General features: G+C 38.8%; 1 protein-coding gene across 7 annotated transcripts in view; it reads left to right on the forward strand.

The window, feature by feature from the left end:
* Positions 1-17,153, forward strand: part of RIN2 (Ras and Rab interactor 2) — a 239,526-nt gene that overhangs the window by 47,785 nt on the left and 174,588 nt on the right. For all 7 annotated transcript variants that reach the window (XM_053926043.2, XM_024559337.3, XM_045194656.2 and 4 more), the window contains one exon: positions 14,554-14,679. The gene's annotated coding sequence lies outside the window, so the exon portion shown is untranslated. The remainder of the gene's footprint in view (positions 1-14,553; positions 14,680-17,153) is intronic.

Below are 17,153 nucleotides of genomic sequence, written 5' to 3' on the forward strand. Positions count from 1 at the left end.
AAGTCAATATTTTATCTGTAAGACTTATTCATGTGGTGCGTGTCAGTAGCTCATTCTTTTTCACAATTATGTGGATAATAGAAGTTTCCAGTTTGGGGCTATTTCAAATAAAGCTGTTATTAACACTCATGCATGTGATAGAAGCACTCATTTCTGTTTGGTATAATTCACAGTATAACCTCTGTGTCATAAAATAGACGTTTATTCAGTTTTAGTTAATATAGCCAAGTATCTTTTCAGAAAAATCTTATACCAATTGATATTCCCTTCAGCAATTTAAGAGAGTTCCAGTTGTTCCACTAACATTTTATATTGTTAGTCATTTTAATTTTAGCCATTTTGGTGAATGTTTAATGATATATCATTGTGGTATTAATTGCATTTCACTTGATCTTAGCCAAAAGACCAAGAAGCAATGTGGTGTTAATTTGCATTTCTCCAGTGAGAGAATCATTTGATTCAGATGAGACCATCTCTGGTTGAACATAATTTTTTCATTTCTTTATTGAATAATTTTTAAATACTCCTTTATAAAGTATCTTCTCAAGTTGTTAGCCCATTCTTAAATTGGGTTTTGTGATAGATATGTGATACACACACACACACACTTATGGATATGACTACTTGGTTGGATGCATGTATTGCAAATATATTTTCAAAGTTTGTAGTTTGCCTTTCACTCTTTTAAGGGTATCTTTTGATGAACAAAAGTTCTTAATTTTAATGTCTGTGAACCCATTTCAGTTATGTTTGTTCATGTATTTTGTTCTTTAGATTCCACTTGGAATAAAATCATATGGCATTTATCTTTCTCTGACTTATTTAATTTAGCATAATACTCTCTAGGTCAATCCATCCTGTTGCAAATCGTAAGATTTCCTTCCTTTATGGCAGAATAATAATCTGTTGTATATATATACCACTTCTTCATTATCCAATTGCCTACTAATGGGCATTTGGGGTGATTCTGTATCTGGCTATTATAAACAACACTGCAATGAACATACAGGTGCATATATTCTTTCAAATTAGTGTTTTTGGTTCCTTTGGATATATACCCAGAAGTGGAATTGCTCTGTCATAAGGCAGTTCCATTTTTTATTTTTTGAGGACCTTCCATTACGTTTTCCATGATGAATGCAGCAATATGCATTACCACCTATAACACACAAGAGTTCTTATTTCTCCACATCCACACTAGCATTTGTTGTTTGAGGACTAACTGATGATACCCATAATGACAGGTGTGAGATGATATCTCATAGTGGATTTAATTTGCATTTCTGTGATGATTAATGAAGTTGAGCATTTTTTTCTTATGTCTATAAGTTATCTGTATATCCTCGGGTCCTCTGCCCATTTTTAATGAGATTGTTTGGGGTTTTGGTGTTGAGTAGTATGAGTACTTTACAAATTTTGGATATTAACCCTTTTAGGATGTATCATTGGTGAATAACTTCTCCCCTTCAGTAAGTTATTGTCTTTTGGTTAGTGGATGGCTTCCTTTGCTGTGCAAATCTTTTTAGTTAGATATATTCAGACCAATTTGTTTATTTGTTTTCATTATTTCCCTTGCCTGAGAGATATATCAGAAAAAAATATTGCTAAGAGAAATGTTAGCAATTTTACTGCCGGTTTTTTGTAGTAGTTTCATGGTTTCAAGTCTGACATTTAGGTCTTTAATCCATCTGTAGTTTTTTTTTATATAATTTTACTTTTTTATTGTTATTCAATTACACTTGTGTGCCTTTTCTCCCCATCCCTACACCCCACCCCAACTGAACCCCCCTCCCTCCCCCACCTCCACACTCCCCCTTGATTTTGTACATGTGTCCTTTATAGTAGTTCCTGTAATCCCCTCTCCTCACTGTCCCCTCCCCACTCCCCCCTGACCTTTGTTAGATTCTTCTTAACTTCAATGTCTCTGGTAATATTTTGTTTGCTTTTTTCTTCTGTTGATTATGTTCTAGTTAAAGGTGAGATCATATGGTATTTGTCCCTCACTGCCTGGCTTATTTCACTTAGCATAATGCTCTCCAGTTCCATCCATGCTGTTGCAAAGGGTATAAGCTCCTTCTTTCTCTCTGCTGCGTAGAATTCCATTGTGTAAATATACCATGGTTTCTGGATCCACTAGTTTGCTGATGGGCACTTAGTTTGCTTCCAGTACTTGGCTATTGTAAATTGTGCTGCTATGAACATTGGGGTGCACAGGTTCTTTTGGATTGGTGTTTCAGGGTTCTTAGGGTATAATCCCAGCAGCGGAATTGCTGGGTCAAAGGGCAGTTCCATTTTTAGTTTTCTGAGGAAATTCCATACTGTTTTCCACAGTGGCCTCACCAGTCTGCATTCCCACCAACAGTGCACTAGGGTTCCCTTTTCTCTGCATCCTCTCCAACATTTGTTTGTTGCTTTGTTTATGTTGGCCACTCTGACTGGTGTGAGATGGTACCTCATTGGGGTTTTAATTTGCATCTCTCTGATGGCTAGTGATGCTGAGCATCTTTTCATATGTTTCTGGGCCTTCTGTATGTCTTCCTTGGAGAAATGTCTGTTCAAGTCCTTTGCCCATTTTTTAATTGGGTTGTTTGTCTTCCTGGAGTGGAGTCGTGTGAGTTCTTTATATATTTTGGAGATCAGGCCCTTGTCTGAGATATCATTAGCAAATATGTTTTCCCATACTGTTGGTTCTCTTTGTAATTCGGTGCTGTTTTCTTTAGCCATGAAGAAGCTTTTTATTTTGATGAGGTCCCATTTGTTTATTCTTTCCTTTATGTCCCTTGCTTTAGGGGACATGTCTGTGAGGATGTTGCTGCGTGTAATGTCTGAGATTTTCCTGCCAATGATTTCCTCTAGGAGTTTTATGGTGTTATGACTTATATTTAAGTCTTTTATCCATCTTGAGTTTATTTTTGTGTATGGTGTAAGTTGGTGATCGAGTTTCATTTTTTTGCACGTAGCTGTCCAGATCTCCCAACACCATCTGTTGAAGAGGCTGTTTTTGCTGCATTTTATGCTCCTTCCTCCTTTGTCAAATATTAATTGACTGTAAAGACTTGAGTTTATTTCTGGGCTCTCTGTTCTCTTCCATTGGTCTATGTGCCTGTTTTTATGCCAGTACCAGGCTGTTTTGATTACAGTGGCCTTGTAATACAGTGTGATATCAGGTATTGTGATCCCTCCTGCTTTGTTGTTCTTTCTCAAAATTGCTGCAGCTATTCAGGGTTGTTTATGGTTCCATATAAATTTCTGAAATGTTTGTTCTATATCCGTGAAATATGTCATGGGTACTTTAATAGGGATTGCATTGAATCTATAAATCACTTTGGGTAGTATGGACATTTTGATGATGTTAATTCTTGCAATCCATGAGCATGGTACATGCTTCCATTTGTTTGTGTCTTCCTTAATTTCTTTCTTCAGTGTTGTGTAGTTTTCTGAGTACAAGTCTTTTACCGCCTTGGTTAGGTTTATTCCTAGATACTTTATTTCTCTTGTTGCTATATCAAATGGGATTTTTTTCCTGATTTCTGTTTCAGCTGTTTCATTGTTGGTATACAGGAAAGCCTTTGATTTCTGAATATTGACTTTGTATCCAGCTGTTTTGTGAAATTCATTTATTAGGTCAAGTAGTGTTTTGGTGGAGTCTATAGGATTTTCCATGTACACTATCATGTCATCTGCAAACAGTGACAGTTTCATTTCCTCCTTTCCATTGGATGCCTTTTATTTCTGTTTCTTGTCTGATTGCTGTGGCTAAGACTTCCAATACTATGTTGAATAGGAGTGGTGAGAGAGGGCATCCTTGTCTTGTTCCTGATCTTAGTGGGAAAGCTCTAAGTTTTGGTCCAGTGAATATGACGTTGGCTGTAGGTCTCTCATATATTGCCTTTATTATGTTGATGAATGCTCCCTCTCTTCCCACTTTGCTGAGTGTTTTTATCAGAAATGGGTGCTGCATCTAATCAAATGCTTTTTCTGCATCTACTGATATGATCATGTGATTTTTGTCTTTGCTGTTGTTTATGTGATGTATTATGTTTATGGATTTGCGAATATTGTACCATCCTTGCATCCCTGGGATGAATCCCACTTGGTCATGGTGTATGATCTTTTTAATGTATTGCTGGATGCGGTTTGCCAATATTTTGTTTAGAATTTTAGCGTCTATGTTCATCAGCGATATTGGCCTGAAGTTTTCTTTCTTCGTTGTGTCTTTATCTGGTTTTGGGATTAGGATGATGCTGGCTTCATAAAAAGAGTTTGGGAGTCTTCCATCAGTTTGGATTTTTTTGAATAGTCTGTGAAGGATAGGGGTTAGCTCTTCCTTAAATGCTTTGTAGAATTCTCCTGTGAAACCATCTGGTCCAGGGCTTTTGTGTCTTGGGAGTTTTTTGATGACTGCTTCAATTTCCTCTGCTGTTATTGGTCTGTTCAGGTTTTCTGCTTCTTCTTCATTCAGTTTTGGAAGATTATATTTTTCTAGAAATGTGTCCATTTCACGTAGGTTTTCAAATTTCTTGGCATACAGTTCTTCGTAGTAATTTCTTACAATCCTTTGTATTTCTGTGGTATCAGTTGTTACCTCTCCTCTTTCATTTCTAATTGTGTTTATTTGGATCCTCTCTCTTTTTTTCTTGATGAGCCTACTTTAAGGCTTGTGGATTTTGTTTATCTTTTCAAAGAACCAGCTCCTGGATTCATTGATCCTTAGAATTGTGCTTTTAGTCTCTATGTCTTTTAACTCTGCTGTGATCTTGGTTATTTCCTTCCTTCTGCTTGCTCTGGGCTGTCTTTGTCGTTGTTCCTCGAGTTCTTGTAGGCGTAGGGTTAGGTTGTTTGTTTGAAATGTTTCTATCTTTTGAAGGTAGGCCTGTATTGCTATGAACTTCCCTCTCAGGACTGCCTTTGCTGTGTCCCACAGGTTTTAGGTTGACCTGTCCATTTTTGACAGTGGGGTGTTAAAGTCCCCTACTATAATTGTGTTGCTGTCAATATCTTTCTTGAAGTCCTCCAAGATTTTCTGTATGTATTTGGGTGCTCCTATGCTGGGTGCCTATATATTTACAATATTTATGTCTTCATGGTGGATTCTTTCTTTGAGTATTATGAAGTGACCTTCTGGGTCTCTCTTTATGGCCCTTCTTTGGAAGTCTATTTTGTCTGATATGAGTATTGCTACCCCTGCTTTTTTTCCTGTCCATTTGCTTAGAAAATTTGTTTCCAGCCCTTCACTTTCAGTCTCTGTAGGTCTTTTGTCCTGAGGTGGGTCTCTTGTAGGCAGCATATGTGTGGGTCACGTTTTCTTATCCATTCAGCTATTCTATGTTTTGATTGGAGCATTTAATCCATTTATGTTTAAGGCTATTATCGATAGCTAGTTATCATGGCCATTTTTTTCCTACCTGTGTTCTTCTCTCTTTCTCTTTTCTTTCCTTTCCTTAAAGCAGTCCCTTTAGCATCTCTTGCAGAGCTGGTTTGGTGGAAGTGTATTCTTTTAGACTTCTTTTGTCTGGGGAGTTCTTTATTTAGACTTCTATGTTGATTGAGAGCCTTGCTGGGTAAAGTAGCCTTGGTTGCAGGCCTCTGGTTCTCATTCCTTGGAATATTTTTTGCCATTTCTTCTGGCTTGGAGCGTTTCCATTGAGAAGTCAGTTGCTAACCTTATTGGGGCTCCCTTGTATGTTCCTTCCTCTTTCTCCCTTGCTGCCTTTAAGATCCTCTGTTTGTCTTGGAATTTTGCCATTTTAATTATGATGTGTCTTGCAGTGGGCCTCTTTGGGTTCCTCTTGCTTGGGACTCTCTGTGTTTCCTGGATTTGGGTGACTTCTTCTCTCATCAGATTAGGGAAATTTTCTATTATTACTTTTTCATACAGGTTTTCTATCCCTTGCTCTTCTTCTTCTCCTTCTGGTTCCTATTATACAGATATTGTTACGTTTCATGTTATCCTGCATTTCCCTTAATCCCTCTTCATTCTTTCTGAGCCTCTTTTCCTTTTCTTGCTTTTTCTGGGTGTTGTTTTCTACTTTGTCCTCCAGCTCGCTGATCCGATCCTCTGCTTCATCAGGTCTGCTTTTCATTCCTTCTACTGTGTTCTTCAGTTCAGAAATTGTATTCTTCATTTCCTCTTGGCCCTTGTTGATAGTTTCTATTTCCTTTTTCATGTTGATATAGTTTGCAGTGAGTTCATTGTAGTTTCCCTGTAGTTTCTGGTAGTTCTCTGTGAGCTCAGTGAGCTTCCTGGTAACCATTGCTTTGAACTCAGTATCTGATAGTTGACTTGCCTCTATTTCAGTTAGCATTCTTTCTGAGGCTTCCTCCTTTCCTTTCATTTGGGGATTGTTTCTTTGTCTTCCCATTGTTTGTGAGACTCTTCTTGTTAGCCTCTTAAATTGATCTATTCTGACTTCCCGGGTTTATGGTATGAACTTCTATGGTAGAATGCCAATGGGATTCAGTGGTGCTGTCTCCTTAATCTCCTGTGCTCACTGGTCTTGAGCTGATGTTTATGGGTGTAACACCGTCTAACTCTGGTCTTTTCAGCACTCCAGGTTTTGTTGTCTCACCTGTGGGAAAAAGAGAAAGGGGGGGAGGAGAACGGAAGGAGGGAAAACGGGAATAGAAAAGGAAAGGCAGGAAGGAAGAAGGAATAAAGAAAGATCGGAGGCAAGATAAGAAGGAATTTTAACAAAAATTAAAACAAAAGAATATATAAAAGAAGGCAGGAAGAAGGAATAAAAAAGGTAAAGGATGGAAGGAAGAAGGAATAAAAAAAGAAAGAAGGACAGAAAGGAAGAAGGAATTCAGGGGGAAAGGAAGAAAGGAGAACAAAAAGTCTTCTTCTGGCTTTAAACCGGTGAGGTTAGTTCTGCTGGACTTCCTGTCTGTGGAATGGGAGGGCGTGGTTGGAAGGATTGGTTACACTTTTCTCCCTTCCTGAGCCATACTCTTCACTGTTGTTCAGCCTCCAGTCCAGTTCCTCAGGGTCCTTCTGCTCCCCACTAGGCCTTTAGTACACCAGTTGTGCTGTCCTTGAGTTGCACCAATTAGGGGCAACTCACACTCCCCCTTCTTGCTCTTTGCTGTCTTAGATGCTAGGGGCTCTCGGTGCTGCTATGGGGTAGTTCAGCCCCCTACTGGGTCGAGTCGTTCCGGGGAATGCAGTGTCCCCTAGCCCTGCAGCTCCCCTCTGCTGGGTGTTCTGCCTTCGTCCATGAGAGCTAGTAGGCCCTGCACGGCTCTGTGCGCCGGGGCTAGGTAGGAGTTCTTCAGAACCAGTGCTTTTAGGTGTTGTCGCTCGCAGACAGCCAGGCCTTCGTTGATCAGCCTATCTGTCGCTTTGGGCCTGAGTCGCGCTGCCGGCGGGTCCGCGGCTTTGGGTCTTGTAGTTTATTCTTGTATATCGTTTAAGAAGGTGGTCTAGTGTCATTTTTTGGCATGTTTCTGTCCAATTTCCCCAACACCATATATTGAATAGACAACCTTTACATCATGTAAGTTCTCTTGCCTCTTCTGTCAAATATTAATTGACCATATAGGTGTGGGATTATTTCTAGGCTCTCCATTCTCTTCCATTGATCTATGTGTTTTAACGCCAGTATCACAATGTTTTCATTACTATGGCCTTGTAGTATAGTTTGATATCAGGTAACATAAAATTTCTAACTTTGTTCTTCTTTCTCAATATTACTGAGCCTATTTGGGGTATTGTTTCTTGTGGTTCCTTGTAAATTTTTGAATTATTTGTCCTACTTCTGTGAAGTGTGCCATTGGTACTTTGATAGGAATTGCATAGAATCTATAGACTGATTTGGGTAGTATTGACATTTTAATGGTGTTAATTCTTCCTATCCATGAGCATGCTATATATTTCCATTTAATTCTATCTTCAATTTCTTTCTTCAGCATCTTATAATTTTTTGATCATAGGTCTTTTACCTTCTTGGTTACATTTATTTCAGGTATTTTATTTATTTTTGATGTAATTGTAAATGGCATTGTTTCCTTAGTGTCCCTTTTTGCAGGTGTATTATTGGCGTAGAAAAATATTGTACAACAGATTTCTGAATTTTTTTTTTGTATTCTGCTATTTTACTGAATTGATATATCAGTTCTAATAAGTTTTGGTGGGATCTTTACAATTCTCTTGATATAATGTCATATCATTGGCAACTAATAAGTTTTACTTCTTTCTTCCCAATGGATACCTATTATTTCTTCTTTTTGTATGGCTACTGTGGCTAGGACTTCCAGTACTATGTTGAATGAGGGGGGTAAAAATGGGTATCCCTGTCTTGTTTCAGATCTTAAGAGAAATGCTTTTACTTTTTCCAATACTCAGTTACCATTGAATATGATGTTGGCTATGAGTTTGTCATATATGGCCTTTATTATGTTGAGATGTGTTCCCTATTTCCCACTTTGCTGAGAGTTCTTATCAAAACAGATGCTGGATTTTGTCAAATGTTTTTCTGCATCTGTTAAGATAGTCATATGACTTTTGTCCTTCATTTTGTTTATGTGTTATATCACATTGATTGATTTGTGGATATTGAACCTTAAATCCCAGGAATAAATCCCACTTTATAATGCTTAGATCTTTTTAACATATTGCTGAATTAGTTTTTGCTAATATTTTGTTGAAGGTTTTTGCATCCATGTTCATCATGTATAATGGCTTATAATTTCTTTGTAGCGTATTTATCTGGTTAGAACTAAGATAATTCTGGTTTCATAAAATGAGCTTCAGAGTCTTCCTTCCTCTTGAATTTTTTGGAATAGTTTGAGAAGAATTGATGTTAGTTCCTCATTGAATGTTTGGTAAAATTCACCTGTGAAGCCATCTGGTCCTGTACTTTTGTTTGTTGCGAGTTTTTTCTTTATTGTTTCATTTCATTAGTTGTAATTGGTCTGTTCAGATTTTGTTTCTTCTTGATTCAGTTTTTAGAAGATTTATGTTTCCAGGAATTTATCTCTTTCTTCCCAATTGTTCAGTTTTGTAGAACACAGTTGTTCATATTTCCTTATGATCCTTTGTATTTCTATGATGCCAGTTTTTACTTCTCCACTCTCATTTCTGATTTTCTTTTTTAGTTCCTCTCATTTTCTTGATGAGAATAGTTATGTTTTCAAAGAACCAACTCTTGTATTATATATTTTTTACTCTATTTTGTTTATTTCTGCTCTGGTCTTCATTTTTTTTCCCTCCTTCTACTCACTTTGGGCTTTCTTTGTTGTTCTTTTCCAGTGTAAGGTTAAGATTGTTCATTAAAGATTTTTGTTGTTTCTTCAGGTTGTCTTATAATGCTATGAATTTCCCTCTTAGGACTGCATTCCCTGTATCCTATACATAGGTTTTGTGTATTGTTTTCATTTTCATTTATCTTAAAGTATCTTTTGATTTCTTCCCTGATCTTATTATTAACCCACTCATTGTTTAGTAACATGTTATTTAGCCACCATGTGTTTGTGTGTTTGCATTTTTTTCTTGTAATTGATTTCTTAATTCATATCATTGTGGTCAAAGAAGAAGCTTGATATGATTTCAATCTTCTTAAATTTACTAATACTTGTTTTGTGTGCTAATGTGGGAAATGTTCTATGTGCACTTGAAAAGAATGCATATTCTGCTGCTTTGGGGTGAAATGCTCTGACAATATCAGTTAATCCCACCTGACCTAGTATGTCACATAAGGCCACTGTTTTCTTGTTGATTTTTTTGTCTGGAAGACCATCCATTGATATCAATGGGTGTTAAAATCCCTACATTGACTATATTACTGTTGATCTCTCTCTTTATGTTCATCAAGATTTGTTTTATACATTTAGGTATTCCTATGTTTGGTGCATAAATATTGGATTGATTCCTTTATCATTATGTAATGTCCTTCTTTGTCTCTTATAAAATCTTGTTCTGAAATCTACATTATCTGAATAACTACTGCTACCCCAACTTTTTTGTGTGGTTACATTTTTATGAAATATCTTTTTCCCTCCCTTTTTTATTCAGTCTGTGTGTATCTTTTGTTCTGAGGTGGATCACTTGTAGACAGCATATATATGGGTCTTCTTATTTTATCCATTCAGCTATCCTATGCCTTTTGATTGCAGAGTTTAATCCATTGACATTTAAAGTGATTATTGATAGGTACATTGCCATTTTATTCTTTATAACTGTTTCTCCTTTTTTCTCTTTCCTTTCTTCCTGTTACAAATGTCCCTTTAACAATCCTGTAAAACTTGTTTGGTATTTGTTTACTTGTCCGGGATGCTCTTTTTTGCTCATTCAGTTTTAAATGATAACTCCGCCAAGTAGAGTAGACTTGTTTGTAGCTCCTTGCTTTTCATCACTTTGAATATTTCTCACAAGTCCCTTCTGGGCTGAAATAGAAGTTCTTTTGTAGGTAACTAATTGTCTTTCCCTTGCCGCTCTTAAGATTCTCTCTTTGCCTTTATCCTTTGCCATTTTAATTGCAATGTTTCTTGGTGTGGGCTTCCTTGTTTTCATCAAGTTTGGACCTCTCTGTACTACTTTGGCTGCATGTCTTTTACTACCAGATTAGGGAAGTTTTCAGTCATTATTTCTTCAAATAAGTTCTCACTCCTTTGCTCTATCCCATCTCCTTCTGGTACCCCTATAATGCAGATGTTTGTTATGCTTAATGTTTTTCCAGAGGGCTTAAGCTATACTCATTTAAAAAAATTTTTTTTGGTGTTTTGATTGGGCATTTTGTGCTACATTGTCTTTCAAATTGCTGATTTGATTCTCTTCTTCATCTGACCTGATACTGATTCCTTCTAGTGTATTCTTCATTTCAGATATTGTTTTAATTTCTGACTGGTTCCTTCTTACTGTTTCTATGTCCTTTTTTATGTTTACTGTCTCTTTGTTTAAGCTCTCACTGAGCTCATCCATTTTTTGCCTAAGTTTCTTAAGCATCCTTGTAACAATCCTTATTGTTTTGAACTCTGTATCTGGTAGATTGGTTGTCTCCATTTCATATAGTTTGTTCTCCTAAGGATTTCTTCTGTTCCTTCATTAGGGGCATCTTTCTTTATCTCCCCATTTGGCTGCCTTTCTGAAATTTCTTTCTGTGTATTTGGTGGATCTGCTGTGCCTACTAGTATTGGTATTTTGGCCTTACACAGTAGGTGTCCTGTGGGGCTCATGGTGCAGTCTTTCTGATCACCTGAGCTAGGTGCTCTAGGAATGTCTTTGACGGGTTTTATGAACTCTCCTGTTGTAGTTGAGTCTATTGCTGTTGATTGAATACGAGGATTAACCTCAACCACAGTGTACAAACTACTGTACTAGGGCTGACCCCATGAATTGGAATTTGCTTCAACAGGTCTGGGGCTGTCAAGATTTCCCTTTGGCTTTGGCACTTTGGGTCTAATTGGATCATGCTCTGATGTGGTCTGAAGCCTGCCATCAGGTTTATTGGTCGGTCCTGGTATTTCTTTTGCAGGACTCTGGTACAGGTCAATGTCAAGTGTTACCTGTGACTGTCCCTATGTATTTGGTTGGAGCTACAAATTGATCCACAGTTTGCAGCTGCCTCTGCTGGGCCTGGGTGTGTGTGCACAGGGCCAAGCTGTGCATCAAGGATGGCTTCCACCAGCCCTGGCCCCTGGGTCAGGTCAGCATAATGCCCAAGACACCCCAAGATCTACCTCTCCTTGCCAGATGCCTGTTAACCTCAGTCACTGAAAGAATCTCTGGTTGTATGCCAGTTACTTGAAGTAGATCCTCAGTCAGTCACCAGGTAGAGGCCAGTGTTGTTCACGGGACTGATACAGATCGAAACATGGCATCAGTGGTGGGCCTCCAGCCACTCAGAAAAGTCTCAGAGTACACAAAATCCAGCTGCCACCTGTAAGGTGCCTTCAGACCCTTGTGGTAGTGCAGTGTCTCAGAAAGTAGACAGGATGAGGCCAGCAGAGTTCATCAGGCCCGGACAGATCAAGAAGTGGCCATGCGAGTGGAAGTATCTGCACAGGAATGTAACACCAGTCAGATATGTGAGGGGAAAATGGCTTCTACCCTATAGCAACACAGCTCAGTCTCTCATTGATTATGCCTGGACCTCCTAGAGAGTCTTTCAAGATAGTTCAAACCAAGGACCCAAGCTAGCCACTGTCAGGTGACTTCTGTGCAGTGTGTGATTGTATCTAGTGTATCAAGGTGGTCTAGTGTATCTCCCTCAGGGGAGAGTGCTGTTGAAGCCAATGAAGCATAGGGGCAATTTGCCCGCACTCCAGAGCCACACAACTCAGTCTCTGACATCCCTTGATTTTACCCTCAAGAGCCCACCAAGAAAGTCTTTACCATGGGTCCAATCAACTGACTTTACAGCATGACTTGAGCTCCACAGGACAAGGCATTGGAGAGTAGGCAGGGAGTGGAGAGGGAAGGTTTATTGCATTTCTCTGGGATTTGCTCTGTGGAAGGGAATGCTGGATCCAGAAAGGATGGCATCTGTGGGCAGTGTGGAATTGGGATTCAGCACAAGGACCATCACCTTTGTCTCTTCTGCTTTCTCCTCAGAGCCACACATCCCTGTCTGTCCTCTTAAGACTTCAGTTCTCCCTGGTTCACCTTCCCTCTACCAGAGCCCTGGGTGACTGGCCACAGACGAGATTTTGTGTGCTCCTCCTGTAAGAGGGCATCTGGGCTTCTAGCAGACTCCACTGTCTCCCTGGTGGACAGAATATCTGCTGATTTTTGTGGCCAGATGTTATGTGAACTCCTTGGTTACAAGGCTCTGTTCAGCTAGTATTCAGTGGGATATGCAGATTGATTGTTCTATAATTTGGTTGTAATTCCAGTTTGGACCTGGGAGGAGAATGTAGTTTCCACCTAGTCTGCCACCATCTTGGATCCCTCTTGTCACTTCTAATTGTAGTGTTTACATTCTTGTTATTTAATTTATAATTTTGCTTGTTATAGTTGTACAAGATCATTAGGATAAGGCATTTAGTTATTTTATTTGTGCATACTTATTTAATATGGTAATATAAACAATGTACTGGAGAAAGCACTAGATTTTTAAGCCTAGAAAGGATAACCTTCCCTTGCTCCTGGCTCCCTTTGCTCTTCGTGACAACAGCTCATGCTGAGTACTGTGGGCCAGTAAATTAACCCAAGGTCTTCTCTGTCTAGCAACAAAGATAAGAAGATGTTGTGAAGCAATATAAATGGAGCTTAAATTTTCGTTGGGTTATTTTTTAGTGGTCCTGTCTATATGTGAAGTTGAAGTTCAGAGGAAAATCTGAATTAGGAAAAAGTGTTGGGATTTAAATTATTACAAAAAAAAAAGATGATGATGATGACAATGACTAATGTTGGTGATTTATTAAGCAATTTCTGAGTACCCTACAATGGGACAATGCTTTCATGGACTATTTCACTTGATTTTTAGAACAACACTTTGGGGTAGGTATTATTACAGTTACCCCACCTAACACATAGGGAACCCAAGTAAGTAAGATAAAGTACTTTGTCTAAAGTTCTCAGCTGGGAGTTAAGATGAAGAATGTTGCCTTCAGACTGGAGAGCTAGTGTTCTTAAATACAAAGGGGCAGAGAGAATATTCCAGGCCAGAAATTCTTATTTAGAGGATGAAGCAAGGGATGAATGTGTGTAACACTGACCAGAGCGTATATCAAGGAAGGAAGTCAGAGTTCAGTTATGCAGTCTGATGGAGGAGTTGAGACTGTGAAATATTAATGAGGTTTTTGAATGAGATCATTAAAAAAAGATAAGACAGCCTAGGTGCAGGATGACACATGATAAGTATTAATTTAGAAAAGAAATGAGAGAGAGAGGGTGGGGAGGAAGACTGAATATTTGAATGCACAAATCTGTAAAGATATAATACCAAATCATAACAGTGTTCACCTCTGAGAAGGATCCAGGCTACGGGTGTTAGTGATGATGGTCAAAGGGAACTTGAACTTTGATTTTATATTTGTGCTTGGTTTTCTGTTTGTTTGAAAGTTAGATGATTGCACTTATGTACTTAATTTTGAAAATTATGGTGTTGATGCAAAAAAAAAACCCCAAAGAAATAGGTGATAATTTGGTAATTTTATATTCAGGTTAGTTTTATTTGTAAATCCTAGACGAGAAGATTACAAGGACTGTTTAAATTTGTATGAGCTAATTTGATGCAAAGGGTAAAGCAATAAACAAGTTGTACTTAATTGATAGAAAATACTAGTTGACTAAATACTAATTGACTGCTGATTAGTTCCTTGTTTTTTTTTAAAGTGGAAGACTATTTGGAGTTTTAGAAATCTGAGCATTGGCATAGACATTTAGAGAATGTTCTGGTAAAGGTCCCCTCTTCAGTTACCTGGTCCAGAGAACGGGATGAAGGATCAGAATAGAGTGGAAAGGCCATTCATTGTACTCCCATCTATCAGTGCCTCCTCCCACAGCCACATGAGGGAGTCACATGAGGACATAGCAAGTCCTCTATGTGAGTGTTCATGGTATTTTTTAAAAGTGCCTAAGAAACCCTAAATATTTGATTCTGTGTGTTGTAGATGGACACAAGAAATCCGGACTTTTGAACTTCTACTGGAAAAGATAAAATGAGCAAGCCCTTTAAGATGCTGGGGAGGTTGGAGCTGGACTAATTTGGGAGATGAGAAGAGATGCTGGCGTGAAGGGTATGTAACAAGATTATATAACCCAGTGTGTGACAACCCCTAGACTGCTTTTTATTTCCAAGTTCTTCAACAGGATGAGGATGCTGTATACTGTAGCTTGGTTCTGTTGGTGTGGATATGACTTCTCTCTTCAGAGGGCCAGATGTTTACCTGTTTCAGATTATCTGAAGGATTTAATTTATAATGCATTGGCTGCAGGGCCAAGCCATGATCAGGAGAGCTCAGGAACCTCAAGAGCATAAAGTACAACTATTCACATTCATGGAGCACTATGAGCCAGGCATGTCTCTAAGCAGTTTAATTGATTAATTTATTGAATTCTCACAATAGCACCATGTGGGCACTGATGTTGCCCACATCTTAGACATGGGGACATCAGAGGACACAGAAAATCTATTTGATGACTGAGAGAGGACAGTCATGATGGTGAGGCCCTGTCCCAACATAAGCTTTACTCCCTTTCTCATACATTTCTTACTTACCTTTCCTCTCATCCCCAATTTTCATCTATGATTTTTTCATATAATCATAGATCTCCACGTTGAAAGGGCATTTGCATGACGGGGATATCACTGTAGGTCACTGGGAGAGATGGTATTTTCCAAAAATGGTCAGAACAATATTGCTCTTCTTCCTGAACTATCCCATGCCCCCTCAAGCTGGGAAGTTTACTTTTCCTTCCCTTGGTGGAATATGAGTGAAACTCAGTGGCTGCCCTGACAGAGATAATATGGCAGAAGTGACACTGAGTCACTTCAATGTGGAGATCAGCAAAGATGATGTGGTACCTACCTGGCTCTCTCTTGTTCTTGGGATGCTTGCCTTTGAGAACAGCCACCATGATGTGAGGAAGCCCAAGCCCCATAGAAAGGCCATGTGGAGTTGTTCCAGCTGACAGCCCCACCTAAGTCCCACTGACCTGTGAGCAAGACTTTGAAGGTTCTGGCCCCAGCCTTGGAGCTGTCCCCATTGATGGTGAGTGGAGCTGGGACAAGCTGGCCTTGATGAAGCATCCTGCTGAGTGCTACCCCTACAGCAGGGTCAGGAGCAAAATAAACATTGTCATTGTTTAGTGTGCTCTCATTTAAACCCACTACAATACCACTTACAGAAGGTGTCATTACACTCGTTTACAAGTAAGAGAATGGAGGCTGAGTGAGATGAAGTGACTCACGCAAGGCCACACAAGGAGATGGGACTTGAACTCAGGTATCACTGACACTAAGCTTCTCAGATCCACCCTGTCCCAACCTCCTAATCCTTCTGGATCAGGAGCTGGGGACTTTGCTGCCCCCCAGACACAACTGCTCTTAAAGAAAGCAAACCCATTTGGAGTAGGAGGACAAGATAGTATCTTTGGAGAACTATCATTACATAGTCTATTGTGACTCTATTTCCTTAATTTGAACCTTTATCAATCTGCTGGTCATGGCTTAAACACACAATTCTCTCAGGAAGCTGTCTGCCTTCTCTCCATGAGCTTAGATTCCATGGTTTCTGCTCAGGTTATAAGAGACACCTTTTCATGTCATGTAAAGTAATAATCATTTGTGCAGTTGAAAGCTTCTTTATCATCAGTGTTTCTATTTCTTGTTTAACTTCAGGCTCCTTGAGGCCAGGGCTTGGTCTGTGTCTCATGTTCCTCAATTCTTCTATCACAGACTTTAACTTGTGGTAAACAATGAATAAATGCAAGTTAAATAAATACCAAAGAGCATTATATGTGAATTTTCTTGAGAGTGATAATGGTAAGATAAGGAAATGCAAGATTCTGGGTATGAGTCTAATCTTGATGCTACAGGTTTTTCTTTTGAGGTCAGAGGTTTCTTCTTTGCTTTCTCTGTCTTTCCTGTTAGATAAAACATCTTTGTTTATGACTTTTATAAATAAATAACTTCAATAAAATGAAATGGTACACTAAACAATAACAGGAACTGGCAGGGCTCTGAGACACTATTTTTCACCAGGTTGTTATGCAAGTGGAAAATATTTTCCAATGTGAAATTGGAGAATTGACTTTGGTATGAATGTTGAAATATGACATGCTTTCATTCCAGTCAGCCTTTGCCATAGGATTGGTGGCACTTGTGTCTTTCACCTTGTACTTATAAATGTGTATGCCTGTCATGGCAGCTGCTTGAACAACTCTGTCTTTACATTGTCCAGAATGTTCAAGACTTGCCCCATGCTTGGTGGATATAAGGGTCTAATGATAATGGACCTGACAGCTGGACTAGAACATAAGAAGTTTTTAAACTGAGAAGGATAAATAAGTGCAGGCAGAATATTAGATAAGTTTCATCCTTTAATTGTATTTTTATTGCCTAATCTACCAGTTTGCTTTTGCTACCTAACAAACCACTCTAAAACTTAGTAGCTTCAAATAATAGCCATTTATTTAGTTCATGATTCTGCAGGTTGGCAGTTCGAGCTGGGCTCAGCTCGTCTGGCTAGGTGAGGTGGGCTGATTCACG

The sequence above is a fragment of the Desmodus rotundus genome, chromosome 6 (assembly GCF_022682495.2).
Source record: "Desmodus rotundus isolate HL8 chromosome 6, HLdesRot8A.1, whole genome shotgun sequence".
Classification (NCBI taxonomy): domain Eukaryota; kingdom Metazoa; phylum Chordata; class Mammalia; order Chiroptera; family Phyllostomidae; genus Desmodus; species Desmodus rotundus.